This window comes from Dasypus novemcinctus, chromosome 14 (genome assembly GCF_030445035.2).
Source record: "Dasypus novemcinctus isolate mDasNov1 chromosome 14, mDasNov1.1.hap2, whole genome shotgun sequence".
Taxonomy (NCBI): Eukaryota; Metazoa; Chordata; class Mammalia; order Cingulata; family Dasypodidae; genus Dasypus; species Dasypus novemcinctus.
The window spans coordinates 102,813,513-102,828,917 of record NC_080686.1 but is presented as its reverse complement, the minus strand read 5'-3'; the positions used below and the strand labels follow the sequence as shown (position 1 = coordinate 102,828,917).

Genomic DNA, 15,405 nt, shown 5'->3' with positions numbered 1-15,405 from the left:
ATTGCACCAGGGATTAATGAAGCTTCTTCCAACTTTCTCTTTTGCCAGGGGTAGGGAGAGAGTCACAGCTATGTGGAATAATCCACGTGCAGGCCTCGACTGTAGTTGCCCAGAGAGACTGATGAAGCTTCACATTCCTTTCTCCCCTACCTGGGGCAGGGATGGAACTGCAGGTGTGGGCAGCAATCTATGCAGTGCAGGTCCAAGATGACCATAGTTGCCCTGGTAGACTTCTGATTTTCATTCTATGCCAGCCAAAGTTCCCTGCAGTTACCTATATAGGCTGGTGCAGAGCTCCTCAGCCTCTACCCTGCCAGAGGCGGGCTGAAGCCTAGGCAGGCTGCAGGCTGATCTTTATGAAAGAAACTGGTTCCTGCCAACACTGAGAGTTTCAGCCAGCCTGGCTTCCCCTCAGGCTGGGGGTGGAGTCAAAATGATGGCTACTGACCTCTTTCTGACTTGGGCTGGTTCTCACTCCAGCCATTCCCAGGGTTATCTCTTAGCCAGCCAAGTTTACCAATCAGTAGCCAAAATCAGCAGCCAACCTCCTCCTCCTGTTTCTGGGAAATGGAGTCTCCAATTCCTGTCAGAGAACAGCTCCTGGGGTGGCTTATGTCACCAGAGTAGGATGTCACTGGCCTCCATGGCTTGGTTGGCAATTTCCAGGAGAGGCTGGCACAGGTCCAGCTTCCTCCCTGGTGGAGTTAGCCCTGGAGCCTAGGCTAGACCTGCTATGATCTGGATGGAAAGAAGCCAGTCCCCACCAGCACTGGGATCCTCAGTCCACCCCGCTTCCCCTTGTGCCAGCCGTGGAGTTAAGACAGCAGCTCCTGGCCTCTTTCTGACTTGGACAGGCTCAAACCCCAGCCGTTTTCAGGATTCTACTGCAGCTCACTGAATTTCCTCATCAATAGCTGAAATTGGTGCCCAACTGTCTCTTCCTCTCATTTTGGGGAAGTGGAGCTTTCGACTCCAGCCTCAGAACAGCTCCCGAGGTGGCTTGTGCCTCCAGCGGAGGATGGGCACCGGCCTCCAGTGTGTGGAGCCTCTACTTATGAGTCTTATCAGCAGATGGGCAGTCTCCTCCTTCCACTCCCCCAAGGACATTGCAGGATGCTCTTCTGGTCTCCTGGAGTCCCCAAACAGGAGCTTCAACTAGCTCTGGGTGTTTGCTAACTGCCCTGTAGCAGGAGCTGACTCTAGGAGCCTTTCACTTGGCTGCCATCTTGCTGGTTCTTCAATTTGATTTTAATAGGGGAAACCTGCAACTTCCCTCCCCACCCCCATTCCCTTCCTTCACCCATACTTCCTCCTTGATGTCCTTTATGTCTTCTTTGGTGAGTAGGGCTAAAAGAACTTCTACCTGTCCATCCTTACTTCCAAATCCAGTCACATGGGTATTATCAGGTCCCTTCCCAACAAATTATTCCCAGCTTCTGGGATGTACAACAGAGAGCTCATACTTTGGTTAGCCTCCCAATGAATATCAGTAGGCTCAAGAATGGGAACTTTAAACCCCTCTTCTTTTACCTCTGAGACTGTGAAGGAATTACCAGAGAGTTTGGTTCCCATCACGAAATGGTTCACAGAAGATTGAACCACTCTGATGCCCACCAAAAATGTAATTTCTTCTTGATATGGGTTCACCTTTAGATTTACTAGAGGCTCCCAGTGGGCTCTTGATATTAAGAGCCTTCAACTCCCCTAGTCCTCAGAATTCATGAGGGATATGACCCAAACTTCTTTCTTTAAATTTGGGTACTCCCTCTTGAAATGACCAGGTTTCCCACAGTGATAACACGCTGTGGAGTCCTGCACTCTCTTAGCTCCTTTATCGAAGCTAGCCCAACCTACTCCCCTATCTCATCTCTGCCTGCCTCCTCCCGGCCTCACTTCTAATCTTTTTTGGACCACGTGGCCAACCATGCTCATCATGACTTCGACTTTTTTGCTTCTGCTTTCCCCCCTCCCTTCTTACAAACACTTTCTGAGACTCTTTCAATAACTCCTCCAGTGGTTCATCCACTCATCCATCCATTTTCTGGATCTTTTTCTGAATGTCAAGCTAAGATCCCTTTACATAGCTGACATTTAGCATTCCCTGGGCCACAGGGTCATCAGGGTCCATTCCTGAATATTTCCTTACCTTGTTCCCCAATCTTTGCAGGTAAGTAGAGGGAGTCTCGTCTTTTTTTTGATTCACCTCAAAGGCCTTATTTAAATTTTTAGATTTAGGCACAGCCAATATTATACCCTGTATAATGAGGTCTCTAAGATCCTTCATTTGTGCTCTATCACCCTGACCATTATTATCCCAGTTAGGGTCTACATTGGGGAACTTTTGCTTTGCTGCCATTATCCCTTGTCCAGGTGGGTGCTGCCTTTCCCATTCCTTCATAGTTGCCCTCCTCACTATTCCCCTTTCTTCTCCCATAAAAAGGATACTCAGTATAGACATAAGTTCAGGCCATGTATATAGACTCAGGCCTAGGAATTGATCCATTTGCTCAGCTAGCCCTGCTGGCTCTTGCATTAATGACTTCATCTCCTTTTTAAAGTCTCTGACTCCCATACTTGTCAATGGGACATTTACATAACTGATATCTCCTGGCCCAAGTGGTACCTCTCTTAAGGGGTATAGAGACTCAGTGGAATTATGTTCCCCCACCCTCTTTTCTTTGGGGGTCTTTGAGAATGGAAAGTTCTGCACATCCTTCCTGCATTGTTCCAATTCTTTACTTAACTGCCAGTGGGTTGTAACTGGTGGGGTGGTGGATACCAGTTGGCCCTCTGGCTCCCCAGGGGCCTGGGTGGGTCCTATTGGACCTTCTGAATCCACACATCCCTGCCCTGGGGAGGGGAGGGGAAACACAGGGAGGAGGAAGGCTCGATATGAGGCTTTTTCTGGGTCTGGAGTGTTGACTTTCATGGGATAGATAATGGTCTCCCTCCCCTTCAACCAGCACATGGCAGAGTCAGACTACTCCTTGGAAAAGGGTTTCTTTTTCATTAACGTAAAGCACAAGGTCAGCACACAGTCAATTCTCATCTGCCCTGTATTTTGGAGAAAATACATCAGTTGATAAAATGCTTTCTTTGGCCCAATGTAACAGAAATATTTAATCATTTTCTTTTTACCCTTTGGTAATTGGTCCAATGTTTCAATGTCCTCCTTAATGGCCTATCCAGAGGAATGTTCCTGGGGACCCTACAAATACCCCCTTTCCTCTTTTCCTGGCTGGCTGATTGCCCTTATTCCCCATTCTGAGACTTGTCTGGGTTTCTTTGTCTCAGATCTTTTCACTTTGTCTGTCTCTGGTCTTTTCCCTTGCAGGAGAAGGGACACACGGATTGGGACTCCACAGTCACTTTGCGCAGTATGTCCCACATCTCATACAAACACAGTCAATCCCAGACTCATCAGAATTTCCCCACCACAAAGGCAATACTTAATAGCCTCCATGAACAGAGTTGCCTGGTCAATGACAGGCAGATTTTCCCTTCCCCTTTCCTTGTCCACAATCAGCAGATCTAAATGTCTGATCTCGGGTCCTTACAGCTGTCAAAGGTAGGCCCCCAACAGCAGAGTACAAGACTGCTCGATCAGTGGGGCACACCTTCCCCTCGTCTGCCTCAAGCATCCCCCTCCAAAGTTTTGGATCCCAGATGAGCCCCCAAGGATCATTAGAAAGAAAGCTGCACCTGTAAGAGAACAAAAGCTTGCCTGATTGCAGAGAAGAAAAGAATTTTATTAATGATCTTGCAAGAATGGGCATATGAACCTGGATAAAATGGTTGGTGTACCTAACAACAAGTAACAACATTTATACCCTAAGCCTAACATACAGGTCCCTCCCCTGTTCCCCACTGATTGGGAACTTCAGAGGTTACAGCCTATCCGAGAGGTTTAATTAACTTACGTGGGTTTCTGCTCTCAACTGCCACTCCCATTCCTTTCATTCCAGTGGCTTGGCACTAGCTTACAAATTTGCCACTTTCAAATTTGGCACTGCCCACATTTCGCCCCACTTTCACTTTGGCGCCACTTTCGAACTTTGGCACCAAACCACTAGAACCCCTTTCCCTCCCTCCTTCAACTGCAGAACTGGATTTAGTTTCACTTTCATGTGGAAACTAAACTTAACCCTTTCCTTACAGGAATGAGAGGATGGGGTGAGGGAGGGAGGCTAAAAGGAAAGGAGAAAGGAAAAAATCTAATTGTAAGGTTGTAAGGGATGGGTTATGAGGCTTGACTTGAAAACCTCAGGCATGAGTGACACAGCAAACTGACACTGTAAAATGAGCTCCTTTGCTACTCTCAGATTATGCTGGTGATGCTCCCTCTTTCCCTCCCTTGGCATAGTAAAATCTTCTAAAATGTCCCATCCTGTCTCAAGTATACTAAAGGATACACACTTCATCTTCTCTCAGGCAGAAACTTTCTAGGGGTGTGAGAGAGAGAGAATAATGCCCCTCCCACCTCTGAGGGGTCCACATCTTCATGTTTCCTTGCCTTTTTCACTCTCAGGGGCCACCTGCATCCACTGGTTCCTAGCCCTTCCCTCTGCCTTAGGCCCCCAAATCCATATGTGTTACCCTACAGGGCAAAAGGGCATGTGGAGATGTGATTAAGGTAAGGATCTTGAGATAGGACGATTATCCCTCATTATCTTTGGTGTGGGGGGTCAGCAATATGATCACAGGGGTCCTTATAAGGAGGAGGCAGGAGGGTTGGCATCTGAGAAAAGGAGTTGTGATGAGAGAGGGCTGCTGAAGCTGTTACACTGCTGGCTTTGAAGACAGAGGAAGGGGCCACAAGCCAAGGAACGCAGGTGGCCTCTAGATGCCCAGCAAAGCAAGAAAATGGATTCTGCCCTAGATCCTCAAGAAGGAAGCTTCCCTGCTGGCCCCTTGACTTTAGTCAAGTGAAACCTATTTGTCCTGCTGACCTCCAGAACTGTAAGATAAATTTGTGTTGTATTAATCCACTAAGCATGTGGCATTTTGTTACAACAGGCATGGAAAGCTGATATGGGGGAACCAGACCCCTTAGAGTGTGGGTCCATTTAAGGGAAGAATGACTCAAGGGGAGAGATTTGCACTTAATCTGCATCTTGCCCTGCTCCCTGAAGGCTTTGTCAAGGTAAAGTTCTCTATGCTCTCTTTAAATCAGGGACTTTTAACCTTTTTTGTTTCATGGACCCTTTGCCAGTCAGGTAAAAACCATGGACCCCTTCTCAGAATGTAGCAGTAAATAGTTTTATGACACTCAACATCAGAGGTCAGAGAAAATATAGATGGTAAGTTGATTTTTTTCAATTCAAGTTCACAGACCCCCTGAAATCTTTCGTCCATGGACTCCTGATTAAGAACCCCTGCTTCAAATTATGAAGGCTGCATCTTCAAGACATGTGGATGGTTATCAGTAGCTCCAGCTGGATCCAGAAGATGCCTGGACTTTCCAGTTTTACAGTGTTTTGTTCCCTTCTGGAAAGAGTGTGCTCACTGATTTGCTATGTTGTGTTAACAGGTTGATATTTAATCTCTGGGTGGGTACCACTGGGTGGTTGTTTGTTCCCCATGATCCTAACATAATTTATTTCTGCTTCCATTATTACAAAGTTGAACCATTTCACCTCTAAAGAATCCATATTTAGAAAAATGGCCAGAATACTAATTATCACCACTTTATGAGAAGAGTTTTCTGCAAAATAATCCAAGAGGACTTCAGCTTCATTAACACATTATGTCCTCAAATTTCCTGCGTTTCCATAACACAAAGAAGAATGTTTTAAAGGACAAGCCTGCTTTCTCACCATTATATGCCTACAGTGAAAAAGGATCCTAGATTTGGAATCTAGGGTCGGTTGGCACCATAGCAGACTGGTATAATGGAAAGGAAAATAAGACTTGGGGATCAAGAAGATCTGGATGAAAATTCTACATCCTCAATACTTCCTGGTTTGTAGTCTGCGTGTGGATAAGTTGTCTAAGCCTACGTTTTTCGCATCTGTAAACTAGTACTACTCAATCTCAAAACACTGCCACCCCCCCCCCACTATGTTAGTCAGATCTGCATTCAAGAGGGACCCTATGAAGGCAGTGTATTAGCTGTCTGTCTCCAGTTTCCACACATTTGGGATCTGCTATAATTTTAACATTGAAGGAGTGCCTCCCCTGGCTACTCCTAGCCAGTGACTGAGCACAGGGAGGTTATCAGAGATGGAACATCTTTGCCCCATGCAGGAATTCTTCCAATGGGAAATCTTTCCTCTGGGGCATCCAGCTGGCCTGGCTGAGATTTTTCTCAAACTTCACTGTAGTCTCTTTCTACCAAATACCCCTTCCTGCTCTCTTTTTGCAGAAGTCAGACAGGCACTGCAGTCTGAAAGTTTCCTATACTTACCAGGCCCCTCTCCCCATTACTATTCACAGGCATTTCCCCAATGCATCTCTCACATGCCTAAATCACTCTTAGTGTCTGCTTCCTGAAGGATCCAAACAGTCACTGCCAGATTCAGAAAAAGTGGCATTTCATTGCTGTACAAATCAGGAAACTGAGCAGCACAAGATCTAGAGAGGAATGTTAATAGTACCTGAAAAGTCCTCTGTATTCCCTTGCATTTCTACCATCACCTAAGGGTGCCACCACCCTGACTTTTAACAGCATCATCTTGATACCAAAGCCTCAGAAAGGCACTACAAGAAAGGAAAATTAGAGGCTACTGAATCTTGTGAAAGAAAATGCAGAGTCTTAACAAATATTAGCAAATTGCATGCACCAACAGAGCCACTTCCCCCAGGCTCAGTGTCTCCTGTAACGGTGGACTTCAAGCACTTTTTCACCAATGATTATTTATTTCTACTTCTGATTTTATAATCTACTAGTCTGGAAATTTAGGTTAATAGATAGCTATGGTTAGTGTGTTAGCTTTCTGATATGTCAACTAGGCTGAACAAACCAGTTATTCAATAAAATGCCGATCAAAATGTTGCTGAGAAGGGATTTTGCAGACGTAAAACTCCTAATCAGCTGACTTTAAATTAGGGCATTATCCTGCCTGGGCCTGACTTAATCAGTTGGGAGTCTTAAAAGAAGGTTCCAGCTCTCCTGGGGCAGAGAACAGATTCCCATCTGTGGACAACATGCCTGGGTGGTTCCAGCCCTTGGTAATCTTCCCTTCCTGTTGGCCCTCCAGACTTCAGACCTGTTTAGCCAGCCCTCACAACTGTGTACACCAATTTCTTGTCATAAATTCACCTTGGTCTATCTCTCCCTAGCCTCTCTTTCTTTCTCTCTGCACACACGTATACAGGTACAGATGAACACACATTCATGTATATCTACCTGATTCTTCTTCTCTGATTGAACACTCACTGATTCAATTCTTTGTTGCCAAGGCAATTATTTTATTTGTAGTTTTCCAAAAACCTTAGGGGAGGTGGTTTTATTTTAGATAACATTTTTAAAAAAATTTATTTTATTTATTCATTTTTAAAAATATACTACATTCAAAAAATATGAGGTCCCCATTCACCCCCACCGCCCCCGCCCCCACCCCACCACTCCCCCCACAGTAACACTCTCCCCCATCATCATGACACATCCATTGCATCTGGTGAGTACATCTCTGGGCATCGGTGCACCTCATGGTCAATGGTCCACACCATAGCCCACACTCTCCCACGTTCCATCCAGTGGGCCATGGGAGGACATACAATGTCCGGCAATTGTCCCTGCAGCACCACCCAGGACAACTCCAAGTCCTGAAAATGCCTCCACATCTCATCTCAACATTATACCTTGAATTGCTGGTTTAATAATGTGGAATTGATAAAAGAACTAGCAGTCAGGAGACAGAAGTTTCCAGTCAACCAAATTTACCAATTAGATGTATGATCATGGGCAAGTCACTTAAACTCTCCGGAACTCTTTCCTTGTTGACAGCATGAGAGTAGTGACTGAGCTGTTCTCAGGAGGGCCCCTCCAGCCCCAACATTCCCGTGGGCTTCATCAGTTCTGGACAGAGCCTGCAAGAGGACAGTGGTGGGAAGGGAGATGCAGTTTTGCAAAATCCCTTGCTCAGTCCATGGCTGCTCTTTTGTTCAATGACCTCTTCCATTCCTCATGTCATTTTGGGCTTTTGGCTTTTTGCCCAGTCAAGAAAATACTCTACAAAAGGTGAATATAATAGAGGCCAGTTTGAGGGCGGTCACCGCATGCCAGTGGATGGTGATAAATGGTACAATTGATACAATCGATGAAAGAGCTAGAGATCTTATTATTTCATACTTTGGATTCACTTCACTTGCTCAGAGGCTTCGTAACATGAATAATAGCCCTTTTACAGTTTGAGTCTAACTCTACCTGGCAATTGAAATCACATAAAGAGCTGTAGGAATGATTTAAAGGACAAAACAGATATTTTGACCTGAGTTGGTGACCCAAGAAGGTGACAAGCATGACACCTTCCTCAACCATTCCACATTCCAGCCCTGCGTAACTACCTGGACTTCCAGAAACTTTTCCCCATTTGCAATTGGGTTCAAGCTGTTCCTTCTGGCAGCATATGCCTTCCTTCCAACCTACTGACTGTGAACTTAACGTCTCTCAGCCTCAGATTCCTCATCTGTAAGAGATGGGGCTAGGCTAGATAATTTATATGGCCCTTTGAGTCCAGCTGGGAAATTTCATAATCACACATGAGTAAGGGTCAGCATCATCGTTCTTTGAAAAATAGAAAACAGAGCAATGAGAAAATTGCCTTGGCTCATTATTTGAAAAATGAAGGACTGAAAAAAATCGAAGTGTTTGCCCAGGACAAAAAATGAACTTGGATGCAGGGTTTGTAAAGTGTACCCTTCATGAACTTGTGAGCTTTTTCAACACGAAGAAGTTATATAGTCTTGGGGTTGCTGCTCATCTTGAGGCATGGAGGTTATTTATAGCTCATGCCAGGACTCAGAGCAAAAGTGAGAGAGAATGGCCAGCAATTGGCATGTTTCGTGTACGCTGTTACATTCTAACGTTCCTCTCACCAACTCTTGCAGAGATGGTCATTCTGTTCTTTCTCCTTCCCACCTGGGTCAACCTGCTCTCCCCTGCCCTGACTCTCCATCCCCACTGATGTATCCTTTGTCCTACCAGCTCACGTTCTTCTTGTTCAGGCCAAGGGAATGTTGCCTTTGGCCAAAAACCCCAGAAGTAATGGCATAGGGAGTAAAATTCCAGCTGACATATTCATGGATTTAGATTCAACTGACATTTTTCACATGCCTCCTGGGTGCTGGCCACTTGCTGGAGCTTTTAAATACTCTGTCCCAGGCAACTCTGTGGCTGAGTGTAGCAGACTCAACAGTGACCCACAAAATGACATGTCCACATTCTAACCTCCAGAACCTGTGAATGTGACATTCTTTGGAAATAGGGTCTTTGCAGATGTAGCTAAGTTAAGGATCTTGAGATGAGATCATCCTGGATTATCCAGGTGAGCCCTAAGTCTAATGACAATGTTCTCCTAAGAATGATGCAAAGGGAGATATAACACAAGAGAAGAAGGAGAAGCAATGTGTCCATGGTGGCAGAGACTGGAGTAATGCAGCCACAAACCAAGGAACACCTGGAGGTGCCAGAAGCTGGAAAAAGCAAAGAACGGATTGTTCTCTAGAGCCTCCAGAGGGAAAGCAGCTCTGCCAACACCTTGATTCTAGACTTCTGACCACCAGAACTGCCAAAGAAGACATTTCTGCTTCTTGAAGCCACCCAGTTTGTGGTAATTTGTTACAGCATCCCTAGGAAACTACTACACACTGGAATCCTTCAAGGGGTCAGCCAAGAAGAACTTTTGATGTCACTGGGGTCAATAGTTTCCTAATATTCATATGAAATGGGACCTCTTTTGAAAATCTCTCTTCTTCCTAATGGAAACCTAACTTTTTCTGAGTATCCCTCCCTCTTCCAAGCAATGACATACCTCAGGGAAAGGTGACCCCGCTCCAGCTTCAGGAGGTGCACTCATTCTTCCCAAAGGAACATATGGCCGTACCCTGAAGGATGAGTTATTAGATAAAGTTTGGAGACTTCTGGGAAAATATTGTTTGATCCTGAGAACCACAAGGTGACACTCTCTTTCCACAAGACTATATTTGAAACTTGAAAGTACGAAAGCAATCTTCCTTTCAGCCTAATGATGAAATCAAAATGGAAAGCTAAAAAAACCAAAGCCCCCCAAAAAACTTGGTCCTGGCCGATATCTTTACAGTTCTGAAACCTACATTACCTCTGTAATTAACATTAAGTAAGTTGATAAATTTCCTTATTTTTATGCCATTTTGACTTGGGAGTCCTTCATTGGCAGCCAGAATCTCACACCTAGATGCAGGTTCCCCAGGGGTTACCTGTCTCCTGTTCTGCTGCTGAAGTCCCTCCAAAGATCTTTAAGGCTCCAAACAATATAGGTTGAAATCACAAATTGAGTACAACTCTTCTTTGGAGGTGCAACAAGGCAGAAAATAATTTATTCCCTGGGTCCAGAGAACTATGTAAGCTATCCAACCATATTTTGTTTTGATTGGTTTACTCTGAGGACAGTTTCTATCTCCATATTCTATGAAATATTGTTGTTGTCTGAGGCTGTGTACCAGGAATTGTACAGTGACATTTTATCTTTACAATAGCCCACAAGGCATTAGCCCTTTTACACATGAGAAGATTTAGGCTCAGAACTGAAGTATCTTGCACAAGTTCACATAGATAATAACTTGTTGGTTCAGATTCAAACCCACATCTTTCAGATTCGTAAGGCTGTGTGATAATTAGCTGAATGAAATAAGGCTGTACTCTTCACTTTTACATCAGATGGTTGCAATTTATCAAATTTTTTTTTATCTTTTTGAGTTTTACTTTAAAGGAAAACATTTTAAAAGAATTGAAAGATTTTGTTCTGGTGCAGTACTCTGCTAAAATAAATGAAGACTAATTTATTATCTAATTCAGTTATTTTGTAACAAAATAGTGGCCAAAAAGTTCTCAAAAAGGGACCTAATGAGGAAAAGGGGAGCATCTTAGAAATAGTCTGGCCTTGGTTCTGGCTCAGCCACTAACTAACGTGTCTCCTGGAGAAATTTGGGCTCTGTAAGTCTTAGTTTTCTCACCTGTGAAGTGGACTGGTTATTTTCCAGCAGTGCTCTGGGGGTCAGTTGTTATAACGCACGCAAACGCGCCTCCTGAATGACAGTGGTAGCGCTATGTTAAGGGCTTTGAGTTCTCTGGCTGCCAGGGACCGGTCGGGACAAAGGAACAGTGCCAGTTACCTGAAGTTAGAGAATTCAACATAAAGAATGTCAACTAGGTTTAGAGTAGTTAACTGGGTAAGCAAAAGGATCAAAAGGGAATTCTTGTGTATTACAGAGGCAGCAACTGCAGGGCTCAGAGATCAAAGGGAAGAATGACAAGTATAAAACCTACAAGATTAGAGGAGGGGTCGTAGAGCTGAAATTCACAGTGCAGAGGAGGGGCTGTTCCGCGGTGGCCGGGCCTGATGGAAGAACTACAGACTGGATTCTGCCACTGCTGTGGGAAGGACTGGGCCATGCGCGAGAGGAAGACGTCTCGCGGGGTCAAGCACCCGCAACAGGAAATGGACCGGAAGTGCATGGGGCGCCAACAGGAAGGGGCGGTCCTGCCTTGCACCTCCAGCCCCTGGCTACCTGCAGAGCCCTTCACGGCAGAGTTCAACCGGGAACCACCTGACAAAACAGAAAGGTGGTTTGTACCCCTCCCAGTCCCCCTACCCCAGCATCAGAGAAGACTTGCAAAGGGTGGGTGTGGAGCTGGGACCCCGTGATTTCAGACTTGCACTGGTCCTCCTTTCTCATTTCCCGCAAGATCTTTGCAAAGTAAATATGGGCATTTCCATTTATGTCTTAGAAAACTGTAGCTGAGAGACATTAAACCTTCCCAGATTTCAGCGAGAATGTTCCCGAACCAGGCTTATAACCCAAGCCTGTATGACTCTGAAACATTCTTCTAGGGTTAGCTTCTGACTCAACTACAACATTCAGTAATATCCATCACTCTCCTAAATGCCAGGCACCAGGGCATGGAATGGGGATAATGTAGTGAATAAATTATAATCCTTCTTCTCCCAGAATTTATAGTCTAAAGGGTTACCAACATATATATAGAGAGACATGATATTGAAGGTTTTATTTTCACAATTTTAATGGAATTTAATAAAATTTTGACAGTGTGCATAGCAAATGAAAGTTGCAATATTTTGCAATGAGAGAATTTTAGAACCAAATATTGATGGGCCCTGAATTCTGAGTTTTCAACAGACTTCTCTATAATTTCCTATATTCCTTGATTCTTTTTTTTTTCCCTAGCTTGCTGAATATTTGATTCGCTTAGGTTTACTTTCTTGTCTTTTGTCCTGTTTCTAAATGCATACTTGTTTGTTTCTTTGTTTTACTCTTTCAATGTTGGCTTCTAATTTACTGTATGGCAAGAGATTATGAGCTGTATATCAGTTCACTGAAATTTGTTTAGACATTCAATGATTTAGTACCTGAACAATTTTCATCACTCCAAGAAAGAAACCTCATACCCACTAGTACTCAGTCTTCATTACTTCCATCTCCTCAGCCCTAATGAACCACTGGTCTATTTTCTCTCTATTTTCTTTTTCTGGTCATTTCATATAAATGGAATCATACAATAAGCAGCCTTCATTCTTTGTATGGCTGAATAATATTTAGTTGTGTGGATATATCACATATGGTTCATCCATTCATCAGTAGATGGGCATTTGGGTTTCCACTTTTTTGGCCATTATGAGTAACGTTGCTATGAGTGTTCATGTACATATTTTTCATGGACATGTGTTTTCATTTCTATTGGGTCTGTACCAGGAGTGGAATTGCTGGGTCATATGCTAACTCCATGTTTAACATTTTAAGGACCTGCCAGACTGTTTTCCTAAGTGGCTATGCTGATTTAATTCTCCACTAGTAATGTTTGAGAGTTCCAATTTATCTACATCATCACCTACATTTGTTATTGTCTGATTTTTTGATGACAGCTACTTTAGTGGTTGTGAAGTGTTATCTCATTGAGGTTTTGATTTGCATCTCCTAATGACTAATGATGTTGTGCATCATTTCACATCTTATTGGCCCTTTCCATATCTTCTTTGGAGAACTGTCTACTCAGATCCTTTGCCCATTTTTAAATTGTGTGATTTGACTTTTTATTATTGAGTTGTAGGTATTTTATATATTCTGGATAAAAGTCTCTTATCAGGTATAAGATTTGCAAATATTTTCTTCCAGTCTATGAATATTTTCACTTTCTTCATGGTATCATTTGAAGCACAAAAGTTTTTAATTTTTTGAGTTCCAGTTTATCAATTTTTAATTTTGCTGCTTTCCTTTTGATGTCCTATCTTAAAAAAAATTGCTTAACCCAAGGCTAGAAGATTTACTGTTATGTTTTCTTCTAAGTGGTTTGTAGTTTTAGCTCTTACATTTAGATCTGTGATCCATTTTTAGTTAGTTTTGTTTCATGGTATGAGAGAGGGGTTCAACTTCATTACTTTGCATGTGAATATCTAGTTGTTTCAGTACCATTTGTTGAAGAAATGATTTTTTTCCCCCCCATCGAATTGTTCTGGCACCACTGTTGAAAATCAATAGACCATAAATGTGAGGGTTTATTTCTGGACTCTCAAGTCTATTCCATTGAGCTACATGCCCTTCCTTCTGCCAGTATCACACTGTCTTGATTATTGTACCATTGTAGTAAGTTTTAAAATCAGTTTTAAAAAAAGTACAAGTTCTCTAACTTTCTTCTTTTTCAATATTGCTAGGTTATTGTGGGTCCCTTGCATTTCCAAGTGATTTTTTCAATCATCTTGTAGCTCAAATTGGGATTCTTGTCATCTTAACAATATTGTCTTCTGAACCATGATCATTGGTTTCCTTAACATTTATTTAGATCTTATTTAATTTCTGTCTGTCAACATTTTGTACTTCTAGTACACAAGTCTTGTACTTCTATTTTTAAATTAATCTCAAGTATTGTTTTTTTTTAATGATCCTGTAAATGGAATTGTTTTCTTAATTTCCATTATAGACTATTCATTGCTAATGTATGGAAATACAGTTGATTTCTGTGTATTGATCATGAATAGTGCAACATTGCCAAATTCATTTATTAGCTCTGTTTTTTTGTGTATTCCTTAACACTTTTTGTATAATAGATCATCTAAAATAGAGATTGTTTTACTTTTGCCTTTCCATGACTTTTATTTCTTTTTCTTGCCTAATTGCCTTGGCTAGAACCAGTACAATATCAATTAGAAGTGGTGAGGGTGGTCATTTTTGTCTTGTCCTGATGTTAAGGGGAAAGTGTTCAGTCTTTTGTCATCAAATGTGATGGTAGCTGTGGGTTTTTCAGAGATGGTCTTTTATCTCAGGTTAAGGAAGTTACCTTCTGTTCCTCGTATGTTGTGTGTTTTTATCATGAAAGAATTTTTTCAAATACTTTTTCTGCATTGATTGAGATGGATCATGCAGTTTTTCCTTTTTATTATATTAATATGGTATATTACATTGATGGATAAGTTGTCACCTGGCTATAGTTTTATCATCAGGGTTTTTAAGTCTCTGTTTATTGACTAGGGCTCCCAACCCAAGTGCTAGTCCAAGCAGTGAATGTGCTTTCTGCCTTCCTTTGGGATTTGGGAAATACGCTCTCAGCAATTTTTTCTTCTCTGTGTTTCCACTATCTAGGAACAGTGTGCACCATCACAATACTTAATTTAAGTGCTGAGGACCTTTGTCCATCTGCTCAGAGATGTATACTAATTGTCTAGAATAGTGAATGCATCATCAAACAAATAAACGAAAATTTGAAATTGGGAAAGACTTTTTAAAAGATCAGCTCTCCCAGACCTGGTCACTCAGACACTCTTATCCTCAGGATTTATTTTCCTTCTTTGAGCACAGAAAAATCCTTATAACATGTGCTGGCCTCATCAGCATAAATGGCATTACTCGGCTTTGTTTCTGATCGATATAGTATCTGCACTTTCTCCAGCTGGGCTCACATGACTAAAGGTCTTAAAACATGGGCGTCTATCTGACTTAGATCTTGAAGAACCATGGGAAGTTTATATTACATAGAAGTAACGTGATGGTTTGCGTGGTCATAGTCTAGAGGGTGATTCTCAAAGTGATGGCCTTGGACCAGCTGCAGCTTCATCTGGGAACTCTGAAAATGCAGATTTATGGGTCCCATCCCATCCTAACTGAATCCAAATCTCTTCTACATGCTCTGAGGGCCAGAGATCCACATCTTAATAAGCCCTCCAAGTACCTCTCAGTGCATGTTAAAGTTTGAGT

General features: G+C 42.8%; 1 pseudogene; it reads right to left on the bottom strand.

Annotated features, from left to right (window-relative positions):
* Nucleotides 1-15,405, bottom strand: part of LOC131273341 (uncharacterized) — a 125,954-nt pseudogene that overhangs the window by 22,447 nt on the left and 88,102 nt on the right.